We start from the raw sequence: 16,788 nt of genomic DNA on the forward strand, positions 1-16,788 counted from the left end.
AATGTACTGGATCACTGGGAACCACTGCCCAGCTCACAGGCTGGTCCAGCGGGAGCGCAGTGGGTTTTCTTAGTTTTCTCTGGCTACTGTAAAAACTTATCCCCAGTACCATGTCTTAGAAACACACACTTTACCTCCCAGTTCTGCAGTCCAGAAGCCTAAGTGTGGTGGCACAGAACTGTAACCCCAGCACTTGGGAGGTAGAGGTGGGGAACACCAATAGTTCAAGGCCACTCTTAGCTTCATAGTGAGTTCGAGCAAGGCCAGCCAGGTTATGAGAGATCCTGCCGTAAAATAAAAAATCAATAATCAATCAGTCCCAGGTCCTTCTGAAGACTCTGGGAGAATCTATTTCCTTAGATTTCCAGCAACTAGAACTGCCTTCCTGGCTTCTGGTTTCCTCAAAGCCAGCAACAACCAGGTCAGCCTGGTCTACAGAGCAAGTTCCATAGACAATTCACCAACTCTAGGTGTGTGTGTGTGTGTGTGTGTGTGTGTGTGTGTGTGTGTGTGTGTTGCAGTACAGTCATTTTTTAATTTTTATTTATTTTATTTATTATTATTATTTGGTTTTTCAAGGCAGGGTTTCTCTGTGTAGACTGGCTGTCCAGGAACTTAACTTACTCTGTAGACCAGGCCGACCTCAACCTTACAGAGATCTGCCTGCCTCTGCCTCCCAAGCACTGAGAGTAAAGGTGTGTGCATCACCCTCCCTGCTTGAATTTTTTAAATATTTATTTATTTATTTATTTATTTATTTAGTTTTTTTGAGACAGGGTTTCTCTGTGTACCTTTTTTGGAACCTGACCTGGAACTCAATCTGTAGACTAGGCTGGCCATGAACTCACAGAGATCTTCCTGCCTCTGCCTCCTGAGTACTGGGAGTAAAGTCATGTACCACCACCATCTGGCCCTGAATTTATATATTTTTTAAAGATTTTATTTATTTATTATGTATACAACATTCTGCTTCCATGTCTATCTGCACACCAGAAGAGGGCACCAGATCTCATAACGGATGGTTGTGAGCCACCATGTGGTCGCTGGGATTGAACTCAGGACCTCTGGAAGAGCAGTCAGTGCTCTTAACCTCTGAGCCATCTCTCCAGCCCCTGAATTTATATTTTTAAGACAATTTTTCCTTGAGTTTTCCAGGCTGGCCTTATTGAACTTAGAGTCCCAACTTTCATGCCTCAGCCTATTGAGCAGCTGGGGTTCGAGGCCTGTGCTGGAATTCTAGTCTCAGCCTCCCATTTTTAGATCCTTTATCACAACTGCAAATCTATTCTGCCACATAAGGTATAGTGCAGGGATTAGGCTGAGAATGTTTTTGGAACCCACTATTCAGCCCAGAGACGAGCCCCCCTCATCCTTTCTTTCCGTCATCCCAACCTGGGTGAGTGGGGGTAGGCAAGAGTAGACTTGGTTTGGATGGACCAGAAAGGGGTCTGTGGCTGGCAATGCACAGGGGAGGGAGAGCAATCTCAGCCTGGTGGTGGTCCAGGAAGGCTGCCTTAAGGAAGGAGCCCAGGGCTACATCAAAGATAGCTAAACTTAGACATCCTCCTGCCTCTGCCTCCCAAGTGCTGGCATTAAAGTCATGCACCGCCAGGCCTGACCCGATATTAGCTCTTTTGTTTTTGTTTTGTTTTTTCAAGACAGGGTTTCCCTGTGTAGCCCTGGCTGTCCTGAAACTCACTTTGTAGACCAGGCTGGCCTCAAACTCAGAGATCTGTCTGCCTCTGCTTCCCAAAGTGCTGGGATTAAAGGCCAGCACCACCACTGACCCGCAGTTCTAGGTCAGCTCTTAATACCATCAAACTCAACCATCTCCAAGCCCAGCAGCTTAGGGTCTAGCATCTCACACAGTCTGTTGGATTCTCTGCATCAGCTCACATTGCATCAGCTCACACACGGCTCAGCTGGTGGCTCTAACTGGCTTCATGAGGTTTCCATTAAGCGTCCCACGGGAACAACAGACATCTGAAGACTCAACAGCAGCCCAAAGATTCTGGTCCAAGCCACCTGTTCACGTGACTCCCAGTCTCTCATCACATCAACCTGTCCGTAGAGCTGCTGGAGCACGCTCCCCACGGGCCAGCTGGCTTCCTCCCAAAACAGTGAGCCAAAAGAAGAAGGCAGAAGAAAGCCACAGGGCCTTTTGAACCTCATCACAAATTCATACTTTGTCATCTTCCCAATATGTTTCTGAAGATGCGATGATACCTGTGCCAGGATCTGTCTCAGAGTCTGAGTGACTCACTGTGACCTGCCACCTACATCACTGAGTCAACTGGTCACTTTAGTCAGCCAGGTCTTGTGTGCTACTTTACAGTAAAGGGTTAACTTAGCAGGCCTGGATTGCTCAGACCGTGCACATTCCAGAGAGATCTGGCCCTCCCTTCCCGTGATTCTGGGAGATCATCTCTGAGCCTTGGAATATCCTGCCTAGTAAGTCTTGTGTACCTAGTGGTATAGAGTGGCAATGTTTATGGCATGAGCCTTAGGCTACACTGTCAAATTGATCTCTTGTTCCAGAGCTTTCAAGATGTCTCTGCATGGCCGGGCGGTGGTGGCGCACGCCTTTAATCCCAGCACTCAGGAGGCAGAAGCAGGTGGATCTCTGTGAGTTCAAGGCCAGCCTGGTCTACAGAGTGAGTTCCAGGACAACCTCCAAAGCCACAGAGAAACCCTGTCTCAAAACACACACACATGCACACGAGCGCACACATACACATACACACACACACACACACACACACACACACACCTGCAACCACCCCCCCAAAAAAAAAGATGTCTCAGTACATAAAAGAACTTGCTGGTAAGACTTTTTTTTTTCTGTGTGTGTGTGTGTGTTTGTGTTTGTTTTTTCGAGACAGGGTTTCTCTGTGGCTTTGGATGTTGTCCTGGAACTCGCTCTGTAGGCCAGATCTCAAACTCAGAGATCCGCCTGCCTGCATGATGACCCATGTTCAATCCCTGGATACCACATTATGGACAATTTTTTTTCAGGCAGCACCCTGGATTCAGTGTGTCTTTTTGTTTATTTATTTGAATTTTATTTTATTTTATTTTAAATTGTGTGTGTGAGGGTGTATTCAGGTGCTGCTACATAGCTGCTGAGAACCAAACTTGGGTTCTCTGCATAAGCAACAGTCAGAGTAGAGCGGTGGCCTAGTGGTTAAGAACACTGACTGTGCCGGGCTCATGCCTTTAATCCCAGCCGTGGGAGGCACAGGCAGGCGGATCTCTGAGTTTGAGATCTGGCCTACAGAGCGAGTTCCAGGACAACATCCAAAGCCACAGAGAAACCCTGTCTCGAAAAAAACAAACACAAACACACACACACACAAAAAAAAACAAAAAACAAAACAAAAAAAAAACAAAACAAAAAAAAACACTGACTGCTCTTCCAGAAGACTCTTCCCAGCACCCAAGTTGGGTGGCTTACAACTACTTGTAACTCCAGCTCTAGGGGATCCAACACCCTCTTCTGGCTTTCATAGGCACCCACACACATGTGGTGCGAGCATGCGTGTGCACACACACACACATAAATAAACGTCTTAAATTAAAAAAAAAAAAAAAAGAGCCACCAAATAGTAACCCAGACTCTGAGATGCTCTCTTAGAAAAGTGCCATAAGAATATGCACGGAAGGTGACTTCAAGTAAGTAGGATATAGGTGGGATATGTAACAGGACTTTTCTACCATGAATGTGGTCCTCTGCTTGCATTTGGTGTTGGGGACAAGTATTGTCCACTCACTGACCACTGCCTCAGCTGAAACTACCATGTTAGAGTCTGACAATGTTTGCCGATGTGACTCCCGGGTAGAAGGGAGGCCACTTCATATGGCCCATTGTCTCTTGTACCATGACAGGACACTCGGGAACTCAGAGCTCATCAGGTCACTTGGGAAGCTCCATGCACCTGTCTCTAGTCTATCAACCTTTCTGCCTTTTCCCCATGGGAAGTTCTGTTGACCCGGAAGCTGGACCACCAGATCTTAGTTTTCAGTTTTCCATATGATTGACGCAGTAGGTATGGAACTGGACTGTATCTCCTTCCTTGTCTCCCTCTGAATGGCCTCACCTGCAACCTCAGATATTGACTCAAGGCTTGGGGGGTGGTGGCATGTCTCTTAGTGTGCCCAACCCATCCCACCAATCTCAGATTGTCCGTGGCTTGGTTAACTAGGACCCCTCTGTGCTATTACGTTTTCCCCCATAAACTCTGTGGTGATTGCTGGAATCCATCCCAAGGCCCCTCTGATGATGGGCAAGCATCCTACTTGTGAGCTATTTTCTCAGCCTCTCCACAAGTCCTCGTGTGGGGCCTGTCTTGGCCTAGGTCAAGTTTGAGTTCAATGATACCATATTTACATTATGTTAGATTGCTGCCCAAGCCTAGCTGACCCACGGATACGTGGGTCAGATAACACCCTCATGATGGTCATTTGCCATCCTATGGTTAGACAATCAGGCCAGGCCCCGATTAGTTTTAAATACAGCTTGACACATATGGAGAAAAGGAATGTCAACTCAGCTGAAGTATTGCCTGTGCTCCTGTCCATGGGGATTCTTTTCGTTGCTAATTGATGTAAGAGGTCCCAGCACACTGTGAGTTGTACCATCCCTAGGCAGGTGGTCTTGGGATGTAAAAGAAAGCTAGCTGGGTGGCACATGCCTTTCATCACATCCTTGGGGAGGCAGAAGCAGGAGGATCTCTGTGAGTTTGAGACTAGCCTTGTTTACAAAGTGAGTTCCAGGACAGCCAGGGCTCCATGGGAAGAAAACCCTGTCTCGAAAAACCAAACCAAGGCAGGTGTTGGTGGCACACGCCTTTAATCCCAGCACTCAGGAGGCAGAGGCAGGCGGATCTCTGTGAGTTCGAGGCCAGCCTGGTCTCCAGAGTGAGTGCCAGGATAGGCTCCAAAGCTACACAGAGAAACCCTGTCTCGAAAAACCAAAGAAAAAAGAAAAAGAAAAAAGAAAAAGAAAAACCAAACCAAACAAAAAACAAACAAGAAAAAAAGAGAGAGCAAAAAGAAAAAAAGAGAAAGCAAAAAGAAAAAAAGAGAAAGCAAAAAGAAAAAAAGAGAAATAACTCTATTGTCTCACACTCTGACTCTGGTACCTCTAAGGAAAAAGAGAACTCAAAATCTGAGGAAAATGAAACTAAATGAAGTCAAAGGCAGCAGTGCCCGGCAAAGGGGCAGCCTCAAGTGCAGGTTCTGGAAAAGTAAATGGTTAAAGGAAGAGTCCCCCAATCCACTCAATGCTGTAGCTCAGTGGCAGAGTTCTTGTTTAACATGCACAAAGCTACAGGTTCGATCTTCAGTAGCACTCACACACACACACACACACACACACACACACACACACACACAATGGGAACTCTAATCTAATACCACCTGGGTCAGAATCTGGCGCTGCCTCCCACTGGCCAGTCCACACAGCCTCTGTGAGCTTCGGATCTCCAACTCCTCACGTCTCTGCCCAACCACAGAAGGGAACGACCCCATCTTACAGAAAGACAGACTTTTCAGTAACTATTTGCAGATGTACCGGCCTATGGCACGTGAAGGAGTGGCCAGTGCTGTGGCGTGCGTGAAGGTGACTGTTGAGCAGCGGCTGGGAAGGTGGCTATAAACCAGCAGTGTGGCTATAAACCAGCAGTGTGGCTTTACCTGGGGACACTCCGGCCTCCAGCCGTCAATCTCTGTAGCTGGACCTCTTCTGGCCTCTTGTGTGATCTGGGGTCTTAAGTCTCTCTAACCCATCAGCCACAGCTTTTGACTGCACTCCAGTTGAATATAAAAGGAGCAGTCCTGGGAGAAATAGATAAGCTGGTGACAAGGCATGAGACCAAGACCTCCTACCCTGTCGGAGCATGGCTACTGGACCAAAAACTGGAGGGAGTTACATCTGTAACTCTGTCCGCTGAAGAAAATATATAGGTTTCGGGGGCTGCAAAAAAATATGTGAAGACATGTGATCAGCTCAGGACATGCTAAGGGGAGGTAAACATTGTACAGCTGGGGGCTAAGAACAGAGAACAAAGCAGCTGAGGCACAGTTGAGGCATGGTTGAGGGGCAGCTGTCACGAGTTAACCAAGACCCAAGATGGCACCGGCTATGCACCAGGTATGGGGACAAAACCATTCTCTAGGGATGAGGACAGAGCCATACACATACACCAGGTATGACAGGCCATTCAGCAAGCATGGGGACAGGCCATGCATTAGGTGTGAGGACAGGCTATACACCAGGCATGAAGACAAAGTCATCTGCCAGGTATGAGAACAGCCCATCCTGGGGACACTCACCAGCTCCCTGTCTCCTCTGGCGTGTCTGTCATGCCTGTTTATGGGTTCACGTTATTAGTACAGAAGTGGCGGAGTGTAGGAGTGAGTTAACTATCTCCTCAGAGAGCAGCCAACTCATCCCGTGACAGACCCCAGTGGGGAAGACTGAGCTGTACACAGAGGAAAATGTTGAAGTTTACAGACAAAACATTCAGGCCTTGGATACCCCTAGAAGGTGGACCTCCAAACACTAACCAGTGCCATGTATTTTACAGGAAGTGACCAAGGTGACATCACCCATTCTGAAAATTTGCATTTGTGTAGGTGTATGGGTGTGTGTGTGTGTGTGTGTGTGTGTGTGTGTGTGTGTAGGTGGGTGTGAGTGTACACATTGAATGTACACGTGAAGGCCAGAGATCACTTGGGGACAGTGTCTTCAATTGCTCTCAACCTTATTTTTTGAGTCAGGATGTCTTGCTGACCCTGGTGCCCATTATTTTAGTTAAGCTGGCCAGCCAGTCAGCTCAAGCCGTCTGTGTCCTCCCAGGGCTGGGGCCACCAACCTCTCACAGTACTTTGCTTTTACACGGATGCTGGGTATCTGATCAGGACCTCATAGTTGAATGACAAACACTTTACCAACTGGGCCATCTTTCCAGTTCAGAGGAAAAAAAAAACTTTTTTGCTGCATTTTATTACGCAGGGGCTTGCACCACAAAACAAATGAGCAGATTGGAGGACCACTTGTGAAATCTCTCTGCTGCTTCCACCACATGGGATTGGGAGCAGTCTTAGTTAGGGTTCCTATCGCTGCAACAAAACCCCGTGACCAAAAGCAATATGGGGAGAATGGGAGTTTTTTTGGCTTACATATCTATATCAATGTTCATAAAGGAACGGAATCAGGACAAGAACTCAAGCAAGGCAGGAACCTGGAGACAGGAGTGTAGAATATTGCTTTACACTGTGTGAATGTACGTCACTGTGATCGGTTTAATAAAGAAGCAGACTGGCCAGTGGTTGAACAGGGTACAGTTAGGCAGGTGGGAGGGCCAAAGTGCAAACGATGGGAAAAAGGATGACGTCAAAGAGTCCCAGAAGGAGCAGACACACTAAAGGACAGGTACACCCGCAAGTCATGTGGCAACACATGGATTAATAGAAACGGCTTAATTTAAGTTGTAAGAACTAGTTAGTAATAAGCTGGGAGCAGTCGAGCATTTATAATTAATATTAAGCCTCTGTGTGGTTACTTGGGAGTAGCTGGTGGGACAGAAACTTCCGTCTACACAGTAGCTGATACAAAAGCCTTGGAGGAATCCCAGCACTCAGGAGGCAGAGGCAGGAGAATCTGAGTTCAAGACCAGCCTGGTCTACACCAGCGAGTTCCAGGACAGCCTCCAAAACCACAGAGAAACCCTGCCTCGAAAAAAACAAAACAAAACAAAACAAAAGCCATGGAGGGTTGCTCTTACTGGCTTGCTTCCCATGACTTCCTCAGCCTGCTTTTTCTTTTTTTTTAAATAATTTTATTTGTATTTTATGTACATCGGTGTTCTGTCTGCATGTATGTCTGTGTGAGGTTGTCAGATCCCCTGGAACAAGAGTTATAGACAGTTGTGAGGGACCATGTGGGTGCTGGGACTTGAACCCGGATCCTCTGGAAGAGCAGCCAGTGCTCCCAACCACTCCAGCCCCCTGCTTTCTTATAGAACCCTAGACCACCAGCCCAGGGGTGGCACCTCTCACCAACGGCTGGGCCCTCCCCCATCAGTTACTAATTAAGAATGCCTTGCTGGGCTGGAGAGATGGCTCAGAGGTTAAGAGCACCAGCTGCTCTTCCAGAGGTCCTGAGTTCAATTCCCAGCAACCACACGGTGGCTCACAACCATCCGTTATGAGAGCTGTGCCCCCTTCTGGTGTGCAGATAGACATGGAAGCAGAGTGTTGTATACATAATAAACAAAATCTTTAAAAAAAAAAAAAATGCCTTGCTGCCGAACAAGACAGGGTTTTGGGTTTTTCTGCGTAACCCTGGCTGGCCTCGAACTCAGAGATCCCCCTGCCACTGCTTCCGGAGTGCTGGAATTAAAAGCCTGAGCCAGCACCGCCAGGCTGAGTTTGGTTTACCTGAGGCAGGACTTTGCTCTGTAGCCCAGAGCTGGCCTGGAACTCTCGATCCTCTGCCCCCTGACTCATGAGTGTTAAGCTCACAAGCATGCTCCACCACATTGGGCCTCGACAGCTCACTTTGCTGTGTGTGCTAGGGCCTTGCACTTGTTTTTTATTTGGTTGGTTTTTTTAGAATTTATTTATTTATTTATTATGTATACAGCATTCTGCTTCCATGTCTATCTGCAGGCCAGAAGAGGGCACCAGATCTCATAACGGATGGTTGTGAGCCACCGTGTGGGTGCTGGGAATTGAACTCAGGACCTCTGGAAGAGCAGTCAGTGCTCTTAACCTCTGAGCCATCTCTCCAGCCCAGGGCCTTGCACCTGTTAAACACTTCCTTTACCCCTAAACTTCCAGCCCCATACAAAGCTTTTCTGAGTCGTGGGTCTCGCCCTGTGTGTCCTGTGCAGAACATAAGGTCAAGAGGGATGGGATGATTCTCTGGCCGCAGAGGCTTCCGGTGAGGATACAGGAGTCTGTGGGGGAATCGTCACATCGGTTAGGGCGCGCGGGCAAGCGTCTGTTCTGTTCCCGATCCTTCTGCTTTCCTGGCCCGGGTTTCCATGGGGCGGGCAGACCGTAACGTGGCTTGTGCGAAATATGGTCCGCTCCCCGCCTCCTCGGTTGCCTTGGCAACAACCGAGCACACACAGACACAAGTGATGTCATAATATGCCACAGACTCCAAGGCTTTCCGGCCTGGTCCAAGTCCTCTTGCCCTCTGGTTGCAAGCGCCTCTCCTGAGAAGAGGGTGTCCCCCCCCCCCCGGAGGAGCTGTGGCAGCGGTTTGGGAGGGCGGCCGCGGGGTCTCAAGAGTGAGAGCTCTCTTGCACTGGATGGGAGGAGTCATCGGAGGCGTGGGGAAGAATGAGATGGTGACCGTGGGTGACCCTCCCTGGAAGGAGGCAAGAGATGAAGCGAGGAGGTCCTGCAGAGGGGTATGTAGAGTCACTTAGATGAGGCCCGACACAGTTTGCTGGGAGGGAGAGTGGGTTAAGGGTTTGGTTTGTGTCTGGGAGGGAAGGATTCTGGGACTCCAGAATGGCAATGTGTCATGAATTGGATGGGGCAGATGCTGGCTGCCGGGCCCTGCGCACTGGTGACATCTATCTGATCCACTGGGCGAATGTGCGTATACCACAGCCGTCGACACCAAAGGCCTAGTAAGTCCTCCGAGGGCCAGGGCCTCAGTGTGATAGTGTTGTGGGAAAGGTTGAGGTGTCATCTCAGGGCAGGATAACGCCACCGACCAAAGCAGGCCCCTGAGACACAGCAGGTCAAGGCTTGATGTGTCTGTCCCATTGTCCAGGTCTAGGTTCTTTTGGTTTTATTCTGCCCACCCTTTATCTCAGCCGACTTGGTTGACGAGCCTGGTGGTGTTTAAAGACGCTGGCCGCAAGAGGAGTGAGAGCTCCTTAATGTGACCCAGGGGAGGTGATGATACTGGAGGCGAGAACATTGTACTCATTAGCTGTCTGGGTAAGTCCCTCTCTCCTGCAGGGCACAGACCACCTCTGATGGCGTTTCCATGGAAGTCCCAGGTTGTCTGTGGAAGGTGTTGTAGGTGCTGGGTCTGGACCACCTGTCGGACGGGTAAACTCCTGCTGCCTCAAGGGACTATGGGAACAAGCTAGTTGTTTCCCAGGTTAGCCTCGAGTCCCCCTCACCTCTGTTTCTACCTGACCCTGTGAATGTGCCAGAAACATGGCCCCTCCTACCTCCAGGAGAAATTTTACAAGGTCCAGCCTGCAACAGGCTTGAGTCCTGAATTTCAGTCACTGGATAATCTGGGGGAGTATTGCCGGTTTATGTCTTTCAGATCAGTGCTCACGGGCTATCTTTTCACTTGTTCAGTACTTTCTTTTCAGCCACCTTATATTTTCAGTGTGCAAAGCTGAATCTATTTCTAAACATTTTATTTCCACTTATATTTTTATTTATGCGTGTGTTTATGTGGGGGATGTTGGTGCACACGCCTGTGAAGACAAGGACAGTTGCCCTGGAGCCTTCCACTTTGTGTTCTGAGGTAGTGTTGCAGGCTTGCAAAGAAATGGAACCCCAAGGCTCTTTTGCTACAAGCAAAAGGCCCCAAACTCAGAAAGATTCTCCTGCCTCAGCTTCCTGAGTGCTGAGGTTAAAGGCATCCACCAGCATTCCGGGGGGCTTTGATTGAGGTGTTTAAGTTGTTATGAAAACTCTGAAAGAACTGACTAAGAAGCTGAGTGTTGGTGGCACACACCTTTAATCCCAGCACTCGGGAGGCAGAGACAGGCGGATCTCTGTGAGTTCGAGGCCAGCCTGGTCTCCAGAGCGAGTGCCAGGATAGGCTCCAAAGCTACACAGAGAAACCCTGTCTCGAAAAACCAAAAAAAAAAAAATAATAATAATAATATTTGAGCTGGATGGTGGTGGCACACGCCTTTAATCCCAGCACTCAGGAGGTAGAGGCAGGCAGATCTCTGTGAGTTCGAGGCCAGCCTGGTCTACAGAGTGAGGGCCAGGATAAGGCTCCAATGCTACACAGAGAAACACTGTCTCGAAAAACAAAAACAAAATAATATTTGAACATAAACTACTCGGGAGTTTAGCTAATACTTACTTCAGCTAGTTTAGCTAATACTTAGTTTAGCTAATACTTAAACATTAGCTACTATTTTTCAGTCAGGTTTTTTGCTGAAAGTAGACTTTTCTAGACAGTGTTCAGATCTCATCAACAGTCTAAGCCCTGTTGAAACCCTTAGGAGTGTCTTGGAAATCCCAGCCCTTCCCTGCGCTATACCACACCTTATTTTGTGTCCTCACCTCAAGTTTTCCTCGTTCTGTGGTCAGCAGAGCTGAGTTCAGCTGGCCGAGCCATAGCTCACCTAGAACTTTGCCAGAAACCTCACAGCACTTGTGTAGATCAATATGCCTCACCCGAGCTGGTAATAAAGATGCTATCTGCCTCCTGTACAGTTCCAAGAAGTGACTGATCTTTGCTTTCAAGTCGTCGACATACAGCGGTAGATAAGGCAGCTTCTTGTAAACAAGTGTCAGAGAAGCCCTGTAAGTGTGGAGAACTTGGAAAGATAACCCAGACACCACCAATCTCCAGCGCCAGGGATCCCCCAACAAGGAAAAGTTGTGTGGGATCACTGAGTACAGGTCAGCCTCCCTACCCCAGCCCACCAATGGACAGCAGAAGGGAGCCCACGGTCCACAGAAGCCCTTCAAACGCAATAGCTGTGGAACAAGCTTCCAGAATGCCCTCAGTCTCAGTCACCCGATAACTGTCGTGGAAGACATTTTATTTGCAGGTTGGGCAAGAATGCCCCCAAGCAGAACTCAACTAACTTTTAGTTAGTCGCCAAAAAAATAAAATAAATAAATAAATAAGAGAACATGGGAAGAAAACCTTTCAGGTGCAGCAAATGTGGCTGCACTTGGCTTTGCACCATAGGGTTTGCTCTGGAGATAGCCGTTACCATGTGGGAAAGCCTTCTGCACTGCCTACCCTCATTTGGCACGGGAATGTTCGTGTTGAAGAAAGACCCTATGAGTGAAAGAAATGTGGCAAGTGTTTTAAAGGCAGCAGCATCCTTCATCAAAGAGTGCACACTGGAAAGAGGCCTTTTGAGAGCAAACAGTGTGGGAAAACCTTACATGACCCAGTCTGGCCTGTATTAACACTTGCAAGTCCATGCTGGTGAGCTGCCCCGCAAGTGTAGCCTGTGTGGGACAACCTTCACCATCAGGTCCTGCTGAAAGGTTCAGGCTTTGACGCTGATCGGCTGTATCTCTTTAAGAGACAGACCCTGCCCCCTGACAACAGTTAGGGCTCGCACAAGAAAATGTGCTAAGTCATCACCACGTCACCCGCCACGCATGAGGACTCTGGGCACGCGTGGAACCGCAGTGTGCATGTGCAGTCTTCCCTTTAAAAGCTCCAACTTTCTTGCTTCACTCTCTCTCTGCTCCCTCTCTCTGCTTCCTCTCTTTACACCGCTCTCTCTCTGCTCACTCCTTCTCTGCTCTTCTTTTCTCCCACCTACGAGCTTTCTCTGCCTCTCTATGGCGACCGGCCATGGCGGTCAGCCATTACCTGTTCCTCTTCTCTCTCAGTCTCCCTACTCTGCCGGGCCTATAATAAACTAGTTAACATGTCTCATCTTGCATCTTTCTCTTTTCCTCCTTTTAAAATAAAAACATAACACCTGTCATGGTTGGCACCATCAGTTTCACAAGGAAGAGAGACCCCACAAGTACATAGACTGTGAAAAATCATAGTTCTATCCTCAGAAAACAACTGTAATCAAGGTTGGCTTGAGTGAAGCTGGTTCTTGAGTCTTCTAGAGAAAGTCTTATTGGTGGGTCCAGCACTCAAGAGGCAGGGACAAGGAGCTCTCTCTGAGTTCCAGGCCAGCGATGCTACACAGTGAGATCTGTCTTTAAAGATTTTTTTTTTTTTTTTTTTTTTTTTTTTTGGTGGTTTGAGCCAAGGCTTCTCTCTATAGCCTTGGCTGTCCTGGAACTCGCTCTGAAGACCATGTTAGCCTGGAACTCAGAGATCTACCTGCCTCTGCCTCCCAAGTGCCCGGATCAAAAGCGTGTGCCACCCCTGCCAGTCTATAATTTTTTTCTTAATCTAAGGAAAACCAGGCTGGAGAGATGGCTCAGAGGCTAAAAGTATTAGCTGCTGCTCTCCCAGACGTCCTGAGTTCAATTCCCAGCAACCGCCTGGTGGCTCACTATCATCTGTAATGAGATCTGGTGCCCTCTTCTGGCCTGCAGGGATACATGCGGGCAGAACAATATACATAATAAATAAATGTTTAAAAAAAGAAAGGAAAAAGAAAAAGCTGACTGCTCTTGAGGCTGCACAGGGAAAGAGACAGAAAAGTCCAGAACTCAGGGCACCTACAGCAGGCACAAGGGAAAGAAGCATGTCCAGGACCTGGCCTTCAGGTAGTCTGAACCTGGGATGGAGAAAAGGTAGAAAGCAGAAGCAGGCCACTGTGCTGAGGCAGGAAAACAAGATACAATGAAGGGATGCATTGAGCTCATTTCCCAGTCGCTTGGTAGAACCAGGTGCCTTTGGGCTGCACCAAGGAGTTCCCACTCCTGGTCACATCTTTGAAGGTTACTGTGCTCTGTGTCGATGAGAACACTGAGGCAGCGGGGGAGAAGAGATGTCTGAAAAATCAAACAAAGATGGTTAAGAGGGTATGCCCAGGCCGTGGCCCTGTGGCTCCGACTTTTGCCACATCACTCTTTGGCATCACAGGACCCACTCAGCTCACCCTCCTCTTGCTTATTCATAGCTCATCTTACTCAACCTTCAACTCACAAGAGATGAGTCTTGACATTCATGGTGCCACTCCTTCCAAGTCCTACTAGTCCATAGCATCCAGACTGGCCTGACCAAGAATAGGCAAGTGTGTACATGGGAAGTGTCTACACTCTGGTCTGGTACACCAGTATCTTCGTGTCTCTCAAACACGAGAAATTCAGGAGCTAAGCATGGTGGCTAACAACACTTGTAACCCCAGGACTTGGAAACTGAAGGCATAAAGACCAGGAGTTCACAGCCATCCTTGAGCTCACATAGTGAGTCTGAGGCCAGCCTGCAGTACAAAAAAAAAAAAGAAAGAAAGAAAAAAGAAAAAGAAAATCATGTGATCTCGTTTCTCCATTAAGCCTCTAGCAGAAGCTGAGTGGTGGTGGTACACATCTTTAACACTTGGCAGGAAGCAGCAGGTGGATCTCTGTGAGTTCGAGGCCAGCCTGTTCTACAAAGTGAGTTCCAGGACAGCCAGAGTTGTTACACAGAGAAGCCCCTCTAGCAGGCTTTAGTTCACATTAGTTCACATAATCTCTTCTTGTGGGCGTCACTCTTCAGAACATCTACAAATCCCTCTCCTTCTGGCTATCTTGCTTTCACCTCCAGCTGCCCAGAACCAGGAGCTGATCTCAAATCCTTCCATCTTCCTCTACCTCTGCTTTTCCTGTGTTATCCTCTTACAGCTGACCTTGCTCTTAGCCCACTGACACCTGCCCATGGCTTGGGACTCAGTGTCGGCTGATCATTTCTGTTTCTGCTACGTGACCTGCCTGATAGAACCCTCATTCCCCAAGGGAGATTAATACACCTTTTTTTTTTTTTTTTTTTTTTTTTGTGGGCTGGAGGTGGGGGTTGAGGGGTAAACTGGGGATCAATATGAGAGCTTTGCCCAGGCTAGGCAAACCCTTTACAATTGAGAGAGGGCCTTGCTACCTTACTTGTTCTGGCCTTAAACTCACTGTGTAGTTCAGGCAGGCCTTGAACTCATGGTCCTCCTGCCTCAGCCTCCTGAGTAGGATTATAAGCCTATGCCACCACACCCGGCCAATGAGTCACTGTTGTGTGCTAGGTCTGCTCTCTTGGTCACTATTCTGAACCCAACCTACGGCTGCCTACAATGCATGCCATCCATCCTTGGATGTCTCCAGTTTGAGACATCTCAAAAGACAAAACCCAACTTCTGTATTCCCCCCAAACAAGGGTAAACCTTGGTATCTCTTTTTCCTCACAGACATCAGGTAATCTAGTTGGCCCAACTTAAGCAGACTCCAAAGTCAGCTATTTAATTCCATAGGCACTCCTTGCCAGTCACCAGAAGCACACACCGAAACGACTGTTGTTACCGCCTGGATGGCCTTTCCGTCCCCACCCTAACCATCCCCTCAGTGTGTTCTCCAGTAGGCAGCTATGGGTAAAGTCCCTTAGGAAAGTACCCAACCCTCTTCTAGAAACTCAGGGTTGAAATGCCCCAGCTAACTACTTTCTTTTGGCTCCTGTTCAACCACATGCTCTTAACCCCTGAGCCCAGGACAGAGGTTTTTGTTTTGTTTTTTGGTTTTGTTGTTGTGTTGTGCCCAGATTTCGGAACACCAAAAGAACCCGCCAACAAGGAGACGGACTCAAGGACTCAAGACGAATGCAAGGACAAAGGTTTCTTTATTGACTCGAGGGTACGAGCTGCAGCAAGGACCCCATTCGTTGGGGAACAAATGGAGTCCCCGCTTTCAGCCGAGGGGTGTTTTTATAAGGGAAAATGGTAGGGCCAGAAGCCCCAAGATTACAGAACTCCCGAGGTTACACAGGACAAGAACAAAAGATTGTATGCTTCAGGCAGGGTGCAGTTAAGCAGGACTGCCGTGGAGAAGCAGCACTGGCGTTTGAGCCTTCTCGGCCAGCCGCAGCGGGGCTACAAGGGAAACGTGCCGCAGGATGTGACACCGAGGCCACACGGGGGCCGGAAGTCCCTCCGGGTCCGCGGGCTGCTCCAGGGATTTGAACCAAATCGCTGAGGTTTCATTGGCTTAGGGTCCTGCGACAACGCCACGCCACTGCCTCCCAGAAGCCATCAGGGCGCCGCTCGGTCATTGCCCCCCGCGCGGTGATCGCGGAGCCAAAGGCGCTGCGGCCCCGATCGCGTGACGCGAACTACATCACCCAGAAACCTCTTCGCGGCTCAACGGAAACCCAGAAGGGCATTTCGGGGCGGGCCAGAGGGACGCTGGGCGGACGCTGGGCCTGGGAGTTGGCCGAGGAGGCGGGGCCTCCGGCGTTTGTCCCGCCCCTTCGGCCGCTCCGCTTGGCCTCCGTGGCATCGGCGCAGGTCCTTCCTCCCCCGGAGCCCCGATCTCGGTGGCCCTCGGGCCACCCAGCGTGAGTGTCGCGGGGTCGCAGCCAGTGAGTGACCCCTGGTTAGATTTTTGTTTAAATGAAGGATAAAGAAGCCGGGCGTTGGTGGCATTGCCTTTAATCCCAGCACTCGGGAGGCAGAGGCACGAGGATCTCTGTGAGTTCGAGGCCAGCCTGGTCTCCAGAGTGAGTGCCAGGACAGGCTCCAAAGCCACACAGAGAAACCCTGTCTCGAAAAAACAAAAATAAATAAATAAGTGAAGAAGAGGAGGAAGGCCCAAGATGAGACACAGGATGAGACATATTAGACATATTAACCAGTTTATTATAGGCCCAGCAGAGTAGGGAGACTAAGAGAGAAGAGGAACAGGGTAAATGGCTGAACGCCATGGACGGTCGCCATAGAGAGAGAGAGAAAGAAAAGCAGACAGAAAAGAGTAGAGAGTACAGAGAGAAGTGTAGAGAGAGCGTAAATAGGCAGGGGTCTGTCTTTTAAAGCAGACTTAGTTCCCATGGAACCCTGGGCTGACCAGGGTACTGCCTGCTCCACCAGGTAACTAACAGGGCCAGGCCAGCGTCATGCCTGAACCTTTCAGCTCTTATATATTTTTTTCTGATTCTTCCTTCAGTGTTTC

The sequence above is a fragment of the Cricetulus griseus genome, chromosome 9 (assembly GCF_003668045.3).
Source record: "Cricetulus griseus strain 17A/GY chromosome 9, alternate assembly CriGri-PICRH-1.0, whole genome shotgun sequence".
Classification (NCBI taxonomy): domain Eukaryota; kingdom Metazoa; phylum Chordata; class Mammalia; order Rodentia; family Cricetidae; genus Cricetulus; species Cricetulus griseus.